This window comes from Amblyomma mixtum, chromosome 1 (assembly GCF_055824585.1).
Source record: "Amblyomma mixtum isolate Tamu chromosome 1, ASM5582458v1, whole genome shotgun sequence".
NCBI lineage: Eukaryota > Metazoa > Arthropoda > Arachnida > Ixodida > Ixodidae > Amblyomma > Amblyomma mixtum.
Genome location: NC_143012.1, coordinates 114,179,278 through 114,197,034, shown reverse-complemented (window position 1 = coordinate 114,197,034; position 17,757 = coordinate 114,179,278).

Here is a 17,757-nt window from a genome sequence, read left to right as displayed (position 1 = left end):
TGGAGATTCGGAATCTTGGAGTTTCGGAATTTTGTAGTTTTGTAGTTTTCGAGTGTCGGAGTTTTGGAGTGTTGGAGTTTTGGAGCTTTGGAGTTTTGGAGTTTTTGAGTTTTGGAGTTTTGGATTTTTGCACTTTTGGAGTTTTGGAGTTTTGGAGTTTCGGAGTTTCGGAGTTTTGGAGTTTCAGAGTTTTGGAGGTTCAGGGTTGTGGAGTTTCGGAATTTTTGAGTTTTGGAGTTTCGGAGTTTCGGAGTTTTGGAGTATTGCAGTTTTGGAGTTTTGGAGTTTTGGAGTTTCGAATTTTCAGTTTCGGATTTTTGGAGTTTTGGAGTTTCGGAGATTTGGAGTTTTGGCGTTTTGGAGATTCGGGGTCTTGGAGTTTCGGAATTTTGTAGTTTTGTAGTTTTGGAGTGTCGGAGTATTGGAGTGTTGGAGTTTTGGAGTTTTAGGAGCTTTGGAGTTTTGGAGTTTTTGAGTTTTGGAGTTTTTGAGTTTTGCACTTTTGGAGTTTTGGAGTTTTGGAGTTTCGGAGTTTCGGAGTTTTGGAGTTTCAGAGTTTTGGAGGTTCAGGGTTGTGGAGTTTCGGAATTTTTGAGTTTTGGAGTTTCGGAGTTTTGGAGTTTCGGCGTTTTGGAGATTCGGGGTCTTGGAGTTTCGGAATTTTGTAGTTTTGTAGTTTTGGAGTTTTGGAGTGTCAGAGTTTAGGAGTGTTGGAGTTTTGGAGTTTTAGAATTTTGGAGTTTTGAAATTTTTGACTTTCGGATTTTTGGGGTTTGGAGTTTTTAGGTTTTGGATTTTTGAGTTTTGGATTTTTGGATTTTTTGAGTTTTGGAGTTTTTGAGTTTTTTAGTTTTGGATTTTTGCACTTTTGGAGTTTTGGAGTTTCGGAGTTTTGGATTTTTGGAGTTTTGGAGGTATGGATTTTTGGAGATTCAGGGTTTTGTTGTTCCAGAATTTTGTAGTTTTGGAGTTTCGGAGTTTTGGAGTTTCGAATTATTGGAGTTTTCGAGTTTTAGAATTTTTAATTTTTGGAGGTAGAGATTTTTGGAGTTTCGGAGTTGCGGAGATTCGGGGTTGTGGAGTTTTGGAGCTTTGGAGTTTTGGAGGTTCGGGGTTGTGGAGTTTCGGAATTTTGGTGTTTCGGATTTTTATAGTTTTGGAGTTTTCAAGTTTTGGATTTTTGGAGTTTTGGATTTTCGGGGTTTTGGAGATTCGGAGTATTGGAGTTTTGGAGTTTCGGAGGTTTGGAGTTTCGGAGTTTTGGAGATTCAGGGTTGTGGAGTTTCGGAATTTTTGAGTTTTGGAGTTTTGGAGTTTCGGAGTTCCGGAGTTTCGGAGTTTCGGAGTTTTGGAGTTTTGCAGTTTCGGAGTTTTGGAGTTTTGGAGTTTCCGAGTTTCGGAGTTTTCAGTTTCAGAGTTTTCGAGGTTCAGGGTTGTGGAGTTTCAGAATTTTTGAATTTTAGAGTTTCGGAGTTTCGGAGTCTTGGAGTTTCGAATTTACAGAGTTTCGGATTTTTGGAGTTTTGGAGTTTCGAAGATTTGGAGTTCTGGCGTTTTGGAGATTCGGGGTCTTGGAGTTTCGGAACTTTGCAGTTTTGTAGTTTTGGAGTGTTGGAGTTTTGGAGTGTTGGAGTTTTGGAGTTTTGGAGTTTCGGAGTTTTGGAGTTTTGGAGTTTCAGAGTTTCAGAGTTCTGGAGGTTCAGGGTTGGGGAGTTTCGGAATTTTTGAGTTTTGGAGTTTCGGAGTTTCGGAGATTTGGACTTTTGCAGTTTTGGAGTTTTGGAGTTTCGAATTTTCAGTTTCGGATTTTTGGAGTTTTCGAGTTTCGGAGATTTTGAGTTTCGGCGTTTTGGAGATTCGGAGTCTTGGAGTTTCGGAATTTTGTAGTTTTGTAGTTTTGGAGTGTCGGAGTTTTGGAGTGTTGGAGTTTTGGAGCTTTGGAGTTTTGGAGTTTTGGAGTTTTGGAGTTTAGGAGTTTCGGAGTTTTGGAGTTTCAGAGTTTTGGAGGTTCAGGGTTGTGGAGTTTCGGAGTGTCGGAGTTTTGGAGAATTGCAGTTTTGGAGTTTTGGAGTTTTGGAGTTTCGAATTTTCAGAGTTTCGGATTTTTGGAGTTTTGGAGTTTCGGAGTTTTGGAGTTTCAGAGTTTTCGAGGTTCAGGGTTGTGGAGTTTCGGAATTTTTGAGTTTTGGAGTTTCGGAGTTTCGGAGTTTCGGAATTTTTGAGTTTTGGAGTTTCGGAGTTTCGGAGATTTGGAGTTTTGCAGTTTTGGAGTTTTGGAGTTTCGAATTTTCAGTTTCGGATTTTTGGAGTTTTGGAGTTTCGGAGATTTGGAGTTTCGGCGTTTTGGAGCTTTGGAGTTTTGGAGTTTTTGAGTTTTGGAGTTTCGGAGTTTCGGAGTTTTGGAGTTTCAGAGTTTTGGAGGTTCAGGGTTGTGGAGTTTCGGAATTTTTGAGTTTTGGAGTTTCGGAGTGTCGGAGTTTTGGAGTATTGCAGTTTTGGAGTTTTGGAGTTTTGGAGTTTCGAATTTTCAGTTTCGAATTTTTGGAGTTTTGGAGTTTCGGAGATTTGGAGTTTTGGCGTTTTGGAGATTCGGGGTCTTGGAGTTTCGGAATTTTGTAGTTTTGTAGTTTTGGAGTGTCGGAGTATTGGAGTGTTGGAGTTTTGGAGTTTTAGGAGTTTTGGAGTTTTGGAGTTTTTGAGTTTTTGAGTTTTGGAGTTTTTGAGTTTTGCACTTTTGGAGTTTTGGAGTTTTGGAGTTTCGGAGTTTTGGAGTTTTGGAGTTTCAGAGTTTTGGAGGTTCAGGGTTGGGGAGTTTCGGAATTTTGTAGTTTTGTAGTTTTGGAGTTTTGGAGTGTCGGAGTTTAGGAGTGTTGGAGTTTTGGAGTTTTAGAATTTTGGAGTTTTGAAATTTTTGACTTTCGGATTTTTGGGGTTTGGAGTTGTTAGGTTTTGGATTTTTGAGTTTTGGATTTTTGCATTTTTGGAGTTTTGGAGTTTTTGAGTTTTTTAGTTTTGGATTTTTGCACTTTTGGAGTTTTGGAGTTTTGGAGTTTCGGAGTTTTGGATTTTTGGAGTTTTGGAGGTATGGATTTTTGGAGATTCAGGGTTTTGTTGTTCCAGAATTTTGTAGTTTTGGAGTTTTGGAGTGTTGGAGTTTTCGATTTTCGGAGTTTCGGAGTTTTGGAGTTTAGGATTTTTGGAGTTTTGGAATTTCGAATTTACAGAGTTTCGGATTTTTGGAGTTTTGGAGTTTCGGAGATTTGGAGTTTTGGCGTTTTGGAGATTCGGAGTCTTGGAGTTTCGGAATTTTGTAGTTTTGTAGTTTTGGAGTGTCGGAGTTTTGGAGTGTTGGAGTTTCAGAGTTCTGGAGGTTCAGGGTTGTGGAGTTTCGGAATTTTTGAGTTTTGGAGTTTCGGAGTTTCGGAGATTTGGAGTTTTGCAGTTTTGGAGTTTTGGAGTTTCGAATTTTCAGTTTCGGATTTTTGGAGTTTTCGAGTTTCGGAGATTTGGAGTTTCGGCGTTTTGGAGATTCGGAGTCTTGGAGTTTCGGAATTTTGTAGTTTTGTAGTTTTGGAGTGTCGGAGTTTTGGAGTGTTGGAGTTTTGGAGCTTTGGAGTTTTGGAGTTTTGGAGTTTTGGAGTTTCGGAGTTTCGGAGTTTTGGAGTTTCAGAGTTTTGGAGGTTCAGGGTTGTGGAGTTTCAGAATTTTTGAGTTTTGGAGTTTCGGAGTGTCGGAGTTTTGGAGAATTGCAGTTTTGGAGTTTTGGAGTTTTGGAGGTTCGGGGTTGTGGAGTTTCGGAATTTTGGTGTTTCGCGTTTTTACACTTTTGGAGTTTTCAAGTTTTGGATTTTTGGAGTTTTGGATTTTCGGAGTTTTGGAGATTCGGAGTATTGGAGTTTCGGAGTTTTGGAGATTTGGAGTTTCGGAGTTTTGGAGTTTCGGAGTTTTGGAGATTCAGGGTTGTGGAGTTTCAGAATTTTTGAGTTTTGGAGTTTTGGAGTTTCGGAGTTCCGGAGTTTCGGAGTTTTGGAGTTTTGCAGTTTCGGAGTTTTGGAGTTTTGGAGTTTCGGAGTTTTGGAGTTTCAGAGTTTTCGAGGTTCAGGTTTGTGGAGTTTCGGAATTTTTGAGTTTTTGAGTTTCGGAGTTTCAGAGTTTTGGAGTTTTGGTGTTTTGGAGTTTCGAATTTTCAGAGTTTCGGATTTTTGGAGTTTTGGAGTTCCGGAGATTTGGAGTTTGAGAGTTTTGGAGGTTCAGGGTTGTGGAGTTTCGGAATTTTGCAGTTTTGTAGTTTTGGAGTGTTGGAGTTTTGGAGTGTTGGAGTTTTGGAGTTTTGGAGTTTCGGAGTTTTGGAGTTTCAGAGTTTCAGAGTTCTGGAGGTTCAGGGTTGTGGAGTTTCGGAATTTTTGAGTTTTGGAGTTTCGGAGTTTCGGAGATTTGGACTTTTGCAGTTTTGGAGTTTTGGAGTTTCGAATTTTCAGTTTCGGATTTTTGGAGTTTTCGAGTTTCGGAGATTTTGAGTTTCGGCGTTTTGGAGATTCGGAGTCTTGGAGTTTCGGAATTTTGTAGTTTTGTAGTTTTGGAGTGTCGGAGTTTTGGAGTGTTGGAGTTTTGGAGCTTCGGAGTTTTGGAGTTTTGGAGTTTTGGAGTTTCGGAGTTTCGGAGTTTTGGAGTTTCAGAGTTTTGGAGGTTCAGGGTTGTGGAGTTTCGGAATTTTTGAGTTTTGGAGTTTCGGAGTGTCGGAGTTTTGGAGAATTGCAGTTTTGGAGTTTTGGAGTTTTGGAGTTTCAAATTTTCAGAGTTTCGGATTTTTGGAGTTTTGGAGTTTCGGAGTTTTGGAGTTTCAGAGTTTTCGAGGTTCAGGGTTGTGGAGTTTCGGAATTTTTGATTTTTGGAGTTTCGGAGTTTCGGAGTTTCGGAATTTTTGAGTTTTGGAGTTTCGGAGTTTTGGAGATTTGGAGTTTTGCAGTTTTGGAGTTTTGGAGTTTCGAATTTTCAGTTTCGGATATTTGGAGTTTTGGAGTTTTGGAGATTTGGAGTTTCGGCGTTTTGGAGATTCGGAGTCTTGGAGTTTCGGAATTTTGTAGTTTTGTAGTTTTGGAGTGTCGGAGTTTTGGAGTGTTGGAGTTTTGGAGCTTTGGAGTTTTTGAGTTTTTGAGTTTTGGAGTTTCGGAGTTTCGGAGTTTCAGAGTTTTGGAGGTTCAGGGTTGTGGAGTTTCGGAATTTTTGAGTTTTGGAGTTTTGGAGTGTCGGAGTTTTGGAGTATTGCAGTTTTGGAGTTTTGGAGTTTTGGAGTTTCGAATTTTCAGTTTCGAATTTTTGGAGTTTTGGAGTTTCGGAGATTTGGAGTTTTGGCGTTTTGGAGATTCGGGGTCTTGCAGTTTCGGAATTTTGTAGTTTTGTAGTTTTGGAGTGTCGGAGTATTGGAGTGTTGGAGTTTTGGAGTTTTAGGAGTTTTGGAGTTTTGGAGTTTTTGAGTTTTGGAGTTTTTGAGTTTTGCACTTTTGGAGTTTTGGAGTTTTGGAGTTTCGGAGTTTTGGAGTTTTGGAGTTTCAGAGTTTTGGAGGTTCAGGGTTGTGGAGTTTCGGAATTTAGTAGTTTTGTAGTTTTGGAGTTTTGGAGTGTCAGAGTTTAGGAGTGTTGGAGTTTTGGAGTTTTAGAATTTTGGAGTTTTGAAATTTTTGACTTTCGGATTTTTGGGGTTTGGAGTTTTTAGGTTTTGGATTTTTGAGTTTTGGATTTTTGCATTTTTGGAGTTTTGGAGTTTTTGAGTTTTTTAGTTTTGGATTTTTGCACTTTTGGAGTTTTGGAGTCTTGGAGTTTCGGAGTTTTGGATTTTTGGAGTTTTGGAGGTATGGATTTTTGGAGATTCAGGGTTTTGTTGTTCCAGAATTTTGTAGTTTTGGAGTTTTGGAGTGTTGGAGTTTTCGATTTTCGGAGTTTCGGAGTTTTGGAGTTTAGGATTTTTGGAGTTTTGGAGTTTCGAATTTACAGAGTTTCGGATTTTTGGAGTTTTGGAGTTTCGGAGATTTGGAGTTCTGGCGTTTTGGAGATTAGGGGTCTTGGAGTTTTGGAATTTTGCAGTTTTGTAGTTTTGGAGTGTTGGAGTTTTGGAGTGTTGGAGTTTTGGAGTTTTGGAGTTTCGGAGTTTCGGAGTTTTGGAGTTTCAGAGTTTCAGAGTTCTGGAGGTTCAGGGTTGTGGAGTTTCGGAATTTTTGAGTTTTGGAGTTTCGGAGTTTCGGAGATTTGGAGTTTTGCAGTTTTGGAGTTTTGGAGTTTCGAATTTTCAGTTTCGGATTTTTGGAGTTTTCGAGTTTCGGAGATTTGGAGTTTCGGCGTTTTGGAGATTCGGAGTCTTGGAGTTTCGGAATTTTGTAGTTTTGTAGTTTTGGAGTGTCGGAGTTTTGGAGTGTTGGAGTTTTGGAGCTTTGGAGTTTTGGAGTTTTGGAGTTTCGGAGTTTCGGAGTTTTGGAGTTTCAGAGTTTTGGAGGTTCAGGGTTGTGGAGTTTCAGAATTTTTGAGTTTTGGAGTTTCGGAGTGTCGGAGTTTTGGAGAATTGCAGTTTTGGAGTTTTGGAGTTTTGGAGTTTCGAATTTTCAGAGTTTCGGATTTTTAGAGTTTTGGAGTTTCGGAGTTTTGGAGTTTCAGAGTTTTCGAGGTTCAGGGTTGTGGAGTTTCGGAATTTTTGAGTTTTTGAGTTTCGGAGTTTCGGAATTTTTGAGTTTTGGAGTTTCGGAGTTTCGGAGTTTTGGAGTATTGGAGTTTTGGAGTTTTGGAGTTTTGGAGTTTCGAATTTTCAGTTTCGGATTTTTGGAGTTTTGGAGTTTCGGAGATTTGGAGTTTTGGCGTTTTGGAGATTCGGGGTCTTGTAGTTTCGGAATTTTGTAGTTTTGTAGTTTTGGAGTGTCGGAGTATTGGAGTGTTGGAGTTTTGGAGTTTTAGGAGCTTTGGAGTTTTGGAGTTTTTGAGTTTTGCACTTTTGGAGTTTTGGAGTTTTGGAGTTTCGGAGTTTCAGAGTTTTGGAGTTTTGGTGTTTTGGAGTTTCGAATTTTCAGTTTCGGATTTTTGGAGTTTTGGAGTTCCGGAGATTTGGAGTTTGAGAGTTTTGGAGGTTCAGGGTTGTGGAGTTTCGGAATTTTGCAGTTTTGTAGTTTTGGAGTGTTGGAGTTTTGGAGTGTTGGAGTTTTGGAGTTTTGGAGTTTCGGAGTTTTGGAGTTTCAGAGTTTCAGAGTTCTGGAGGTTCAGGGTTGTGGAGTTTCGGAATTTTTGAGTTTTGGAGTTTCGGAGTTTCGGAGATTTGGACTTTTGCAGTTTTGGAGTTTTGGAGTTTCGAATTTTCAGTTTCGGATTTTTGGAGTTTTCGAGTTTCGGAGATTTTGAGTTTCGGCGTTTTGGAGATTCGGAGTCTTGGAGTTTCGGAATTTTGTAGTTTTGTAGTTTTGGAGTGTCGGAGTTTTGGAGTGTTGGAGTTTTGGAGCTTCGGAGTTTTGGAGTTTTGGAGTTTTGGAGTTTCGGAGTTTCGGAGTTTTGGAGTTTCAGAGTTTTGGAGGTTCAGGGTTGTGGAGTTTCGGAATTTTTGAGTTTTGGAGTTTCGGAGTGTCGGAGTTTTGGAGAATTGCAGTTTTGGAGTTTTGGAGTTTTGGAGTTTCAAATTTTCAGAGTTTCGGATTTTTGGAGTTTTGGAGTTTCGGAGTTTTGGAGTTTCAGAGTTTTCGAGGTTCAGGGTTGTGGAGTTTCGGAATTTTTGATTTTTGGAGTTTCGGAGTTTCGGAGTTTCGGAATTTTTGAGTTTTGGAGTTTCGGAGTTTTGGAGATTTGGAGTTTTGCAGTTTTGGAGTTTTGGAGTTTCGAATTTTCAGTTTCGGATATTTGGAGTTTTGGAGTTTTGGAGATTTGGAGTTTCGGCGTTTTGGAGATTCGGAGTCTTGGAGTTTCGGAATTTTGTAGTTTTGTAGTTTTGGAGTGTCGGAGTTTTGGAGTGTTGGAGTTTTGGAGCTTTGGAGTTTTTGAGTTTTTGAGTTTTGGAGTTTCGGAGTTTCGGAGTTTTGGAGTTTCAGAGTTTTGGAGGTTCAGGGTTGTGGAGTTTCGGAATTTTTGAGTTTTGGAGTTTTGGAGTGTCGGAGTTTTGGAGTATTGCAGTTTTGGAGTTTTGGAGTTTTGGAGTTTCGAATTTTCAGTTTCGAATTTTTGGAGTTTTGGAGTTTCGGAGATTTGGAGTTTTGGCGTTTTGGAGATTCGGGGTCTTGGAGTTTCGGAATTTTGTAGTTTTGTAGTTTTGGAGTGTCGGAGTATTGGAGTGTTGGAGTTTTGGAGTTTTAGGAGTTTTGGAGTTTTGGAGTTTTTGAGTTTTGGAGTTTTTGAGTTTTGCACTTTTGGAGTTTTGGAGTTTTGGAGTTTCGGAGTTTTGGAGTTTTGGAGTTTCAGAGTTTTGGAGGTTCAGGGTTGTGGAGTTTCGGAATTTAGTAGTTTTGTAGTTTTGGAGTTTTGGAGTGTCAGAGTTTAGGAGTGTTGGAGTTTTGGAGTTTTAGAATTTTGGAGTTTTGAAATTTTTGACTTTCGGATTTTTGGGGTTTGGAGTTTTTAGGTTTTGGATTTTTGAGTTTTGGATTTTTGCATTTTTGGAGTTTTGGAGTTTTTGAGTTTTTTAGTTTTGGATTTTTGCACTTTTGGAGTTTTGGAGTCTTGGAGTTTCGGAGTTTTGGATTTTTGGAGTTTTGGAGGTATGGATTTTTGGAGATTCAGGGTTTTGTTGTTCCAGAATTTTGTAGTTTTGGAGTTTTGGAGTGTTGGAGTTTTCGATTTTCGGAGTTTCGGAGTTTTGGAGTTTCGGAGATTTGGAGTTCTGGCGTTTTGGAGATTAGGGGTCTTGGAGTTTTGGAATTTTGCAGTTTTGTAGTTTTGGAGTGTTGGAGTTTTGGAGTGTTGGAGTTTTGGAGTTTTGGAGTTTCGGAGTTTCGGAGTTTTGGAGTTTCAGAGTTTCAGAGTTCTGGAGGTTCAGGGTTGTGGAGTTTCGGAATTTTTGAGTTTTGGAGTTTCGGAGTTTCGGAGATTTGGAGTTTTGCAGTTTTGGAGTTTTGGAGTTTCGAATTTTCAGTTTCGGATTTTTGGAGTTTTCGAGTTTCGGAGATTTGGAGTTTCGGCGTTTTGGAGATTCGGAGTCTTGGAGTTTCGGAATTTTGTAGTTTTGTAGTTTTGGAGTGTCGGAGTTTTGGAGCGTTGGAGTTTTGGAGCTTTGGAGTTTTGGAGTTTTGGAGTTTCGGAGTTTCGGAGTTTTGGAGTTTCAGAGTTTTGGAGGTTCAGGGTTGTGGAGTTTCAGAATTTTCGAGTTTTGGAGTTTCGGAGTGTCGGAGTTTTGGAGAATTGCAGTTTTGCAGTTTTGGAGTTTTGGAGTTTCGAATTTTCAGAGTTTCGGATTTTTAGAGTTTTGGAGTTTCGGAGTTTTGGAGTTTCAGAGTTTTCGAGGTTCAGGGTTGTGGAGTTTCGGAATTTTTGAGTTTTGGAGTTTCGGAGTTTCGGAATTTTTGAGTTTTGGAGTTTCGGAGTTTCGGAGTTTTGGAGTATTGGAGTTTTGGAGTTTTGGAGTTTTGGAGTTTCGAATTTTCAGTTTCGGATTTTTGGAGTTTTGGAGTTTCGGAGATTTGGAGTTTTGGCGTTTTGGAGATTCGGGGTCTTGTAGTTTCGGAATTTTGTAGTTTTGTAGTTTTGGAGTGTCGGAGTATTGGAGTGTTGGAGTTTTGGAGTTTTAGGAGCTTTGGAGTTTTGGAGTTTTTGAGTTTTGCACTTTTGGAGTTTTGGAGTTTTGGAGTTTCGGAGTTTCGGAGTTTTGGAGTTTCAGAGTTTTCCAGGTTCAGGGTTGTGGAGTTTCGGAATTTTTGAGTTTTGGAGTTTGGGAGATTTGGAGTTTTGGAGTATTGCAGTTTTGGAGTTTTGGAGTTTTGGAGTTTAGAATTTTCAGTTTCGGATTTTTGGAGTTTTGGAGTTTCGGAGTTTTGGATTTTTGGAGTTTTGGAGGTATGGATTTTTGGAGATTCAGGGTTTTGTTGTTCCAGAATTTTGTAGTTTTGGAATTTTGGAGTGTTGGAGTTTTGGAGTTTTGGAGTTTCGGAGTTTCGAGTGTTTCGGAGTTTTGGAGTTTCAGAGTTTCAGAGTTCTGGAGGTTCAGGGTTGTGGAGTTTCGGAATTTTTGAGTTTTGGAGTTTGGGAGATTTGGAGTTTTGGAGTATTGCAGTTTTGGAGTTTTGGAGTTTTGGAGTTTAGAATTTTCAGTTTCGGATTTTTGGAGTTTTGGAGTTTCGGAGTTTTGGATTTTTGGAGTTTTGGAGGTATGGATTTTTGGAGATTCAGGGTTTTGTTGTTCCAGAATTTTGTAGTTTTGGAGTTTTGGAGTGTTGGAGTTTTGGAGTTTTGGAGTTTCGGAGTTTCGGAGTTTCGGAGTTTTGGAGTTTCAGAGTTTCAGAGTTCTGGAGGTTCAGGGTTGTGCAGTTTCGGAATTTTTGAGTTTTGGAGTTTCGGAGTTTCGGAGGTTTGGAGTTTTGCAGTTTTGGAGTTTTGGAGTTTCGAATTTTCAGTTTCGGAATTTTTGAGTTTTGGAGTTTGGGAGATTTGGAGTTTTGGCGTTTTGGAGATTCGGAATCTTGGAGTTTCGGAATTTTGTAGTTTTGTAGTTTTCGAGTGTCGGAGTTTTGGAGCGTTGGAGTTTTGGAGCTTTGGAGTTTTGGAGTTTTTGAGTTTTGGAGTTTTGGATTTTTGCACTTTTGGAGTTTTGGCGTTTTGGAGTTTCGGAGTTTCGGAGTTTTGGAGTTTCAGAGTTTTGGAGGTTCAGGGTTGTGGAGTTTCGGAATTTTTGAGTTTTGGAGTTTCGGAGTTTCGGAGTTTTGGAGTATTGCAGTTTTGGAGTTTTGGAGTTTCGAATTTTCAGTTTCGGATTTTTGGAGTTTTGGAGTTTCGGAGATTTGGAGTTTTGGCGTTTTGGAGATTCGGGGTCTTGGAGTTTCGGAATTTTGTAGTTTTGTAGTTTTGGAGTGTCGGAGTATTGGAGTGTTGGAGTTTTGGAGTTTTAGGAGCTTTGGAGTTTTGGAGTTTTTGAGTTTTGGAGTTTTTGAGTTTTGCACTTTTGGAGTTTTGGAGTTTTGGAGTTTCGGAGTTTCGGAGTTTTGGAGTTTCAGAGTTTTGGAGGTTCAGGGTTGTGGAGTTTCGGAATTTTTGAGTTTTGGAGTTTCGGAGTTTTGGAGTTTCGGCGTTTTGGAGCTTCGGGGTCTTGGAGTTTCGGAATTTTGTAGTTTTGGAGTTTTGGAGTTTTGGAGTGTCGGAGTTTCGGAGTGTTGGAGTTTTGGAGTTTTAGAATTTTGGAGTTTTGAAATTTTTGACTTTCGGATTTTTGGGGTTTGGAGTTTTTAGGTTTTGGATTTTTGAGTTTTGGATTTTTGCATTTTTGGAGTTTTGGAGTTTTTGAGTTTTTTAGTTTTGGATTTTTGCACTTTTGGAGTTTTGCAGTTTCGGAGTTTTGGATTTTTGGAGTTTTGGAGGTATGTTTTTTGGAGATTCAGGGTTTTGTTGTTCCAGAATTTTGTAGTTTTGGAGTTTTGGAGTTTCGGAGTTATGGAGTTTCGAATTATTGGAGTTTTCGAGTTTTAGAATTTTTAATTTTTGGAGGTAGGGATTTTTGGAGTTTCAGAGTTGTGGAGATTCGGGGTTGTGGAGTTTTGGAGTTTTGGAGTTTTGGAGGTTCGGGGTTGTGGAGTTTCGGAATTTTGGTGTTTCGCATTTTTACAGTTTTGGAGTTTTCAAGTTTTGGATTTTTGGAGTTTTGGATTTTCGGAGTTTTGGAGATTCGGAGTATTGGAGTTTCGGAGTTTTGGAGATTTGGAGTTTCGGAGTTTTGGAGTTTCAGAGTTTTGGAGATTCAGATATGTGGAGTTTCAGAATTTTGGAGTTTTGGAGTTTTGGAGTTTCGGAGTTCCGGAGTTTCGGAGTTTTGGAGTTTTGCAGTTTCGGAGTTTTGGAGTTTTGGAGTTTCGGAGTTTTGGAGTTTCAGAGTTTTCGAGGTTCAGGTTTGTGGAGTTTCGGAATTTTTGAGTTTTGGGGTTTCGGAGTTTCGGATTTTTGGAGTTTTGGAGTTCTGGAGATTTGGAGTTTGAGAGTTTTGGAGGTTCAGGGTTGTGGACTTTCGGAATTTTTGAGTTTTGGAGTTTCGGAGTTTTGGAGTTTTAGAGTTTTGGAGTTTCGGAGTTTTGGAGTTTCAGAGTTTTCGAGGTTCAGGGTTCTGGAGTTTCGTAATTTTTGAGTTTTGGAGTTTCAGAGTATTGCAGTTTTGGAGTTTTGGAGTTTTGGAGTTTCTGAGTTTTGGAGTTTTGGATTTTTGCACTTTTGGAGTTTTGGAGTTTTGGAGTTTCGGAGTTTCGGAGTTTCGGAGTTTTGGAGTTTCAGAGTTTTGGATATTCAGGGTTGTGGAGTTTCGGAATTTTTGAGTTTTGGAGTTTCGGAGTTTCGGAGTTTTGGAGTTTTGCAGTTTTGGAGTTTTGGTGTTTTGGAGTTTTGGAGTTTCGAATTTACAGAGTTTCGGATTTTTGGAGCTTTGGAGTTTCGGAGATTTGGAGTTCTGGCGTTTTGGAGATTCGGGGTCTTGGAGTTTCGGAATTTTGCAGTTTTGAAGTTTTGGAGTTTCGAATTTTCAGTTTCGGATTTTTGGAGTTTTGGAGTTTCGGAGATTTGGAGTTTCGGCGTTTTGGAGATTCGGAGTTTTGGAGTTTTTGTGTTTTGGAGTTTCGGAGTTTTGGAGTTTCAGAGTTTTGGAGGTTCAGGGTTGTGGAGTTTCGGAATTTTTGAGTTTTGGAGTTTCGGAGTGTCGGAGTTTTGGAAAATTGCAGTTTTGGAGTTTTGGAGTTTCGAATTTTCAGAGTTTCGGATTTTTGGAGTTTTGGAGTTTCGGAGTTTTGGAGTTTCAGAGTTTTCGAGGTTCAGGGTTGTGGAGTTTCGGAATTTTTGAGTTTTGGAGTTTGGGTGATTTGGAGTTTTGGCGTTTTGGAGATTCGGAATCTTGGAGTTTCGGAATTTTGTAGTTTTGTAGTTTTCGAGTGTCGGAGTTTTGGAGTGTTGGAGTTTTGGAGTGTTGGAGTTTTGGAGCTTTGGAGTTTTGGAGTTTTTGTGTTTTGGAGTTTCGGAGTTTTGGAGTTTCAGAGTTTTGGAGGTTCAGGGTTGTGGAGTTTCGGAATTTTTGAGTTTTGGAGTTTCGGAGTGTCGGAGTTTTGGAAAATTGCAGTTTTGGAGTTTTGGAGTTTCGAATTTTCAGAGTTTCGGATTTTTGGAGTTTTGGAGTTTCGGAGTTTTGGAGTTTCAGAGTTTTCGAGGTTCAGGGTTGTGGAGTTTCGGAATTTTTGAGTTTTGGAGTTTGGGAGATTTGGAGTTTTGGCGTTTTGGAGATTCGGAATCTTGGAGTTTCGGAATTTTGTAGTTTTGTAGTTTTCGAGTGTCGGAGTTTTGGAGTGTTGGAGTTTTGGAGCTTTGGAGTTTTGGAGTTTTTGAGTTTTGGAGTTTTGGATTTTTGCACTTTTGGAGTTTTGGAGTTTTGGAGTTTCGGAGTTTCGGAGTTTTGGAGTTTCAGAGTTTTGGAGGTTCAGGGTTGTGGAGTTTCGGAATTTTTGAGTTTTGGAGTTTCGGAGTTTCGGAGTTTTGGAGTATTGCAGTTTTGGAGTTTTGGAGTTTTGGAGTTTCGAATTTTCAGTTTCGGATTTTTGGAGTTTTGGAGTTTCGGAGATTTGGAGTTTTGGCGTTTTGGAGATTCGGGGTCTTGGAGTTTCGGAATTTTGTAGTTTTGTAGTTTTGGAGTGTCGGAGTATTGGAGTGTTGGAGTTTTGGAGTTTTAGGAGCTTTGGAGTTTTGGAGTTTTTGAGTTTTGGAGTTTTTGAGTTTTGCACTTTTGGAGTTTTGGAGTTTTGGAGTTTCGGAGTTTCGGAGTTTTGGAGTTTCAGAGTTTTGGAGGTTCAGGGTTGTGGAGTTTCGGAATTTTTGAGTTTTGGAGTTTCGGAGTTTTGGAGTTTCGGCGTTTTGGAGATTCGGGGTCTTGGAGTTTCGGAATTTTGTAGTTTTGTAGTTTTGGAGTTTTGGAGTGTCAGAGTTTAGGAGTGTTGGAGTTTTGGAGTTTTAGAATTTTGGAGTTTTGAAATTTTTGACTTTCGGATTTTTGGGGTTTGGAGTTTTTAGGTTTTGGATTTTTGAGTTTTGGATTTTTGGATTTTTTGAGTTTTGGAGTTTTTGAGTTTTTTAGTTTTGGATTTTTGCACTTTTGGAGTTTTGGAGTTTCGGAGTTTTGGATTTTTGGAGTTTTGGAGGTATGGATTTTTGGAGATTCAGGGTTTTGTTGTTCCAGAATTTTGTAGTTTTGGAGTTTCGGAGTTTTGGAGTTTCGAATTATTGGAGTTTTCGAGTTTTAGAATTTTTAATTTTTGGAGGTAGAGATTTTTGGAGTTTCGGAGTTGTGGAGATTCGGGGTTGTGGAGTTTTGGAGCTTTGGAGTTTTGGAGGTTCGGGGTTGTGGAGTTTCGGAATTTTGGTGTTTCGCATTTTTATAGTTTTGGAGTTTTCAAGTTTTGGATTTTTGGAGTTTTGGATTTTCGGGGTTTTGGAGATTCGGAGTATTGGAGTTTCGGAGTTTCGGAGTTTTGGAGTTTCGGAGTTTTGGAGTTTCGGAGTTTTGGAGATTCAGGGTTGTGGAGTTTCGGAATTTTTGAGTTTTGGAGTTTTGGAGTTTCGGAGTTCCGGAGGTTCGGAGTTTCGGAGTTTTGGAGTTTTGCAGTTTCGGAGTTTTGGAGTTTCCGAGTTTCGGAGTTTTCAGTTTCAGAGTTTTCGAGGTTCAGGGTTGTGGAGTTTCAGAATTTTTGAATTTTAGAGTTTCGGAGTTTCGGAGTCTTGGAGTTTCGAATTTACAGAGTTTCGGATTTTTGGAGTTTTGGAGTTTCGAAGATTTGGAGTTCTGGCGTTTTGGAGATTCGGGGTCTTGGAGTTTCGGAACTTTGCAGTTTTGTAGTTTTGGAGTGTTGGAGTTTTGGAGTGTTGGAGTTTTGGAGTTTTGGAGTTTCGGAGTTTTGGAGTTTTGGAGTTTCAGAGTTTCAGAGTTCTGGAGGTTCAGGGTTGGGGAGTTTCGGAATTTTTGAGTTTTGGAGTTTCGGAGTTTCGGAGATTTGGACTTTTGCAGTTTTGGAGTTTTGGAGTTTCGAATTTTCAGTTTCGGATTTTTGGAGTTTTCGAGTTTCGGAGATTTTGAGTTTCGGCGTTTTGGAGATTCGGAGTCTTGGAGTTTCGGAATTTTGTAGTTTTGTAGTTTTGGAGTGTCGGAGTTTTGGAGTGTTGGAGTTTTGGAGCTTTGGAGTTTTGGAGTTTTGGAGTTTTGGAGTTTCGGAGTTTCGGAGTTTTGGAGTTTCAGAGTTTTGGAGGTTCAGGGTTGTGGAGTTTCGGAGTGTCGGAGTTTTGGAGAATTGCAGTTTTGGAGTTTTGGAGTTTCGAATTTTCAGAGTTTCGGATTTTTGGAGTTTTGGAGTTTCGGAGTTTTGGAGTTTCAGAGTTTTCGAGGTTCAGGGTTGTGGAGTTTTGGAATTTTTGAGTTTTGGAGTTTCGGAGTTTCGGAGTTTCGGAATTTTTGAGTTTTGGAGTTTCGGAGTTTCGGAGATTTGGAGTTTTGCAGTTTTGGAGTTTTGGAGTTTCGAATTTTCAGTTTCGGATTTTTGGAGTTTTGGAGTTTCGGAGATTTGGAGTTTCGGCGTTTTGGAGCTTTGGAGTTTTGGAGTGTTTGAGTTTTGGAGTTTCGGAGTTTCGGAGTTTTGGAGTTTCAGAGTTTTGGAGGTTCAGGGTTGTGGAGTTTCGGAATTTTTGAGTTTTGGAGTTTCGGAGTGTCGGAGATTTGGAGTATTGCAGTTTTGGAGTTTTGGAGTTTTGGAGTTTCGAATTTTCAGTTTCGAATTTTTGGAGTTTTGGAGTTTCGGAGATTTGGAGTTTTGGCGTTTTGGAGATTCGGGGTCTTGGAGTTTCGGAATTTTGTAGTTTTGTAGTTTTGGAGTGTCGGAGTATTGGAGTGTTGGAGTTTTGGAGTTTTAGGAGTTTTGGAGTTTTGGAGTTTTTGAGTTTTGGAGTTTTTGAGTTTTGCACTTTTGGAGTTTTGGAGTTTTGGAGTTTCGGAGTTTTGGAGTTTTGGAGTTTCAGAGTTTTGGAGGTTCAGGGTTGTGGAGTTTCGGAATTTTGTAGTTTTGGAGTTTTGGAGTTTTGGAGTGTCGGAGTTTAGGAGTGTTGGAGTTTTGGAGTTTTAGAATTTTGGAGTTTTGAAATTTTTGACTTTCGGATTTTTGGGGTTTGGAGTTGTTAGGTTTTGGATTTTTGAGTTTTGGATTTTTGCATTTTTGGAGTTTTGGAGTTTTTGAGTTTTTTAGTTTTGGATTTTTGCACTTTTGGAGTTTTGGAGTTTTGGAGTTTCGGAGTTTTGGATTTTTGGAGTTTTGGAGGTATGGATTTTTGGAGATTCAGGGTTTTGTTCCAGAATTTTGTAGTTTTGGAGTCTTGGAGTGTTGGAGTTTTCGATTTTCGGAGTTTCGGAGTTTCGGAGTTTAGGATTTTTGGAGTTTTGGAGTTTCGAATTTACAGAGTTTCGGATTTTTGGAGTTTTGGAGTTTCGGAGATTTGGAGTTTTGGCGTTTTGGAGATTCGGGGTCTTGGAGTTTCGGAATTTTGTAGTTTTGTAGTTTTGGAGTGTCGGAGTATTGGAGTGTTGGAGTTTTGGAGTTTTAGGAGTTTTGGAGTTTTGGAGTTTTTGAGTTTTGGAGTTTTTGAGTTTTGCACTTTTGGAGTTTTGGAGTTTTGGAGTTTCGGAGTTTTGGAGTTTTGGAGTTTCAGAGTTTTGGAGGTTCAGGGTTGTGGAGTTTCGGAATTTTGTAGTTTTGTAGTTTTGGAGTTTTGGAGTGTCGGAGTCTAGGAGTTTTGGAGTTTTGGAGTTTTAGAATTTTGGAGTTTTGAAATTTTTGACTTTCGGATTTTTGGGGTTTGGAGTTGTTAGGTTTTGGATTTTTGAGTTTTGGATTTTTGCATTTTTGGAGTTTTGGAGTTTTTGAGTTTTTTAGTTTTGGATTTTTGCACTTTTGGAGTTTTGGAGTTTTGGAGTTTCGGAGTTTTGGATTTTTGGAGTTTTGGAGGTATGGATTTCTGGAGATTCAGGGTTTTGTTGTTCCAGAATTTTGTAGTTTTGGAGTTTTGGAGTGTTGGAGTTTTGGAGTTTTGGATTTTTGCACTTTTGGAGTTTTGGAGTTTCGGAGTTTTGGATTTTTGGAGTTACGGAGTTTCGAATTATGGGAGTTTTCGAGTTTTAGAATTTTTAATTTTTGGAGGTATGGATTTTTGGAGTTTCAGAGTTGCGGAGATTCGGGGTTGTGGAGTTTTGGAGTTTTGGAGTTTCGGAGTTTTGGAGTTTCAGAGTTTTGGAGGTTCAGGGTTGTGGAGTTTCGGAATTTTTTAGTTTTGGAGTTTCGGAGTTTCGGAGTTTTGGAGTTTTAGAGTTTTAGAGTTTTGGAGTTTTGAAATTTTTAAGTTTCACATTTTTGGAGTTTTGGAGTTTCGGAGATTTGGAGTTTCGGCGTTTTGGAGATTCGGGGTCTTGGAGTTTCGGAATTTTGTAGTTTTGTAGTTTTGGAGTTTTGGAGTGTCGGAGTTTCGGAGTGTTGGAGTTTTGGATTTTTGAGTTATGGATTTTTGGATTTTTGGAGTTTTGTAGTTTTTGAGTTTTGG